A 2,177-nucleotide genomic window follows, 5' to 3' on the forward strand; every position below is an offset into this window, starting at 1 on the left:
TGCTAGGGAAGGACCCCAATAGCAACAAGGATGTACTGTACAGCACAGGGAACAATATTCAATATCTTGTAATAATCTATAATGGAAAATAATCTGAAAAAAATATGAATCACTTGCTTATACCTGAAAATAACACAATATTTTTAATCAACTATACTTCACTTAAATAAACAAAAATAAATAAAATCTGCAGGAATTACTAAGGAAGGACCCTAATAGAGACAAGACACTGAAATGGAAGGGGCTGAAGGAGTTGGGAAAGGCTAGTATCCTGCTGCTGTAGTAAAATGGGGAAATTCTGCAACCATTGATGGTTTGAAGCTAGTGAAAATGCCAAGAAGATACAAGAGATGTTTTTGTATTTTGGAGATTAATCCCTTGTCTGCTGTTTCATTTGGAAAGATTTTTCTCTCATTCCATGGGTTGTCTTTTTGTTTTGTTTTGTTTTGTGGTTTCTTTTGCTATGCAAAACCTTTTTGAGTTTAATTTCCTCATTTGTTAATTTTTGTTTTTTATTTTTATTACTCTAGGAGGTGGGTCAAAAAAGGCATTGCTGCAATTTTATGTCAAAGAGTGTTCTGTCTATGTTTTCCTCTAGAAGTTATAGTAACCAGCCTTACATTTAGGTCTTTAATTTGTTTTGAGTTTATTTTTGTGTATGGTATAAGAGAATGTTCTAATTTCATTCTTTTACATGCAGCTGTCTAGTTTTCTGAGGACCACTTGAAGAGACTGTCTTTCCTCCATTGTATATTCTTGCCTTTTTTGTCATAGATTAGTTGACCAAATGTGTGTGGGTTTATTTCTGGACTTTTTATGCTGTTTCACTGATCTATATTTCTGTTTTTGTGACAGTACCATACTGGTTTTTTTTGTTTGTTTTGTTTTTGTTGTTTTGCTTTTTAGGGCCAAACCCACAGCATATGGAGGTTTCCAGGCTAGGCGTCCAATCGGAGCTGTACCCGCTGGCCTATGCCAGAGCCACAGCAATGCGGGATCTGAGCTGTGTCTGCGACCTACACCACAGCTCATGGCAATGCCAGATCCTTAACCCACTGAGCAAGGCCAGGGATCGAAACTGCAACCTCATAGTTCCTAGTCAATTCATTAACCACTGCACCATGACGGGAACTCCCATACCATACTGTTTTGATGACTGCAGCTTTATGTCAAAACAACAACAACAACAAGAACACAATCAAAAATGGGCAGAAGATCTAAATAGACATTTCTCCAAAGAAGACAGGTGGCCAAAAAACACATGAAAAGATGCTTAGCATTACTAATTATTAGAGAAATGCCAATCAAAACAGCAATGAGATATAACCTCACATCAGTCAAAATGGCCATAATCAAAAAGTCTTCATGCAGTAAATGCTGGAGAGGGTGTGGAGAAAAGAGGGATCTCCCTTACAGTTAGTGGGAATGTATATTGATGCAACCATGATGGAGGACAGTAGGGAGGTTTTTAAAAAACTGAATATAGAACTACCATATGATCCATCAATCCCACTCCTGGGCATCTCTCTGGAGAAAACCATAATTCAAAAAGTACATGTACCCCAATGGTCACAGCTGGACTATTTACAATAGCCAAGTATAAGCAATATAAATATCCATCAACAGAGCAACAAAGAAAGATGATGTGGTACATATATACAATGCAATGTTACTCAGCAATGAAAAAGTGTGAAAGAGGAGTTCCTGTGGTGGCGCAGTGGAAACGAATCTGACTAGGAACCATGAGGTTGCGGGTTCGATCCCTGGCCTCATTCAGTGGGTGGAGGATCCAGCGTTGCTGTGAGCTGTGATGTAGGTCGCAGACATGGCTCAGATCTGGCATTGCTGTGGCTGTGGCATAGGCCGGCAGCAACAGCTCCAATTAAACCCCTAGCCTGGGAACCTCCATATGCCGCGGATGAGGCCCTAAAAAGACAAAAAGACCGGAAAAAAAAAAAAAAAGGAATGAAATAATACCATCTGCAGCAACATGGTGGTCCTAGAGATTATCATACTAAGTTAAGTCAGAGAAAGTCAAATACCATATGATATCACATATGTGGAATCTAATAAAAATGATACAAAAGAACTTATTTATAAAATAGAAACAAACACAGATTTTGAAATCAAACATGGTTACCAAAGGGGAAACCTTGTTGTGGGGGGTGAATTAGGAG

The sequence above is a fragment of the Sus scrofa genome, chromosome 1, assembly GCF_054392235.1.
Source record: "Sus scrofa isolate SSC_HxYL_T2T_F1_AM1 chromosome 1, Sscrofa_HxYL_maternal_Yorkshire_Landrace_v2.0, whole genome shotgun sequence".
In the NCBI taxonomy this organism is placed as follows: Eukaryota; Metazoa; Chordata; class Mammalia; order Artiodactyla; family Suidae; genus Sus; species Sus scrofa.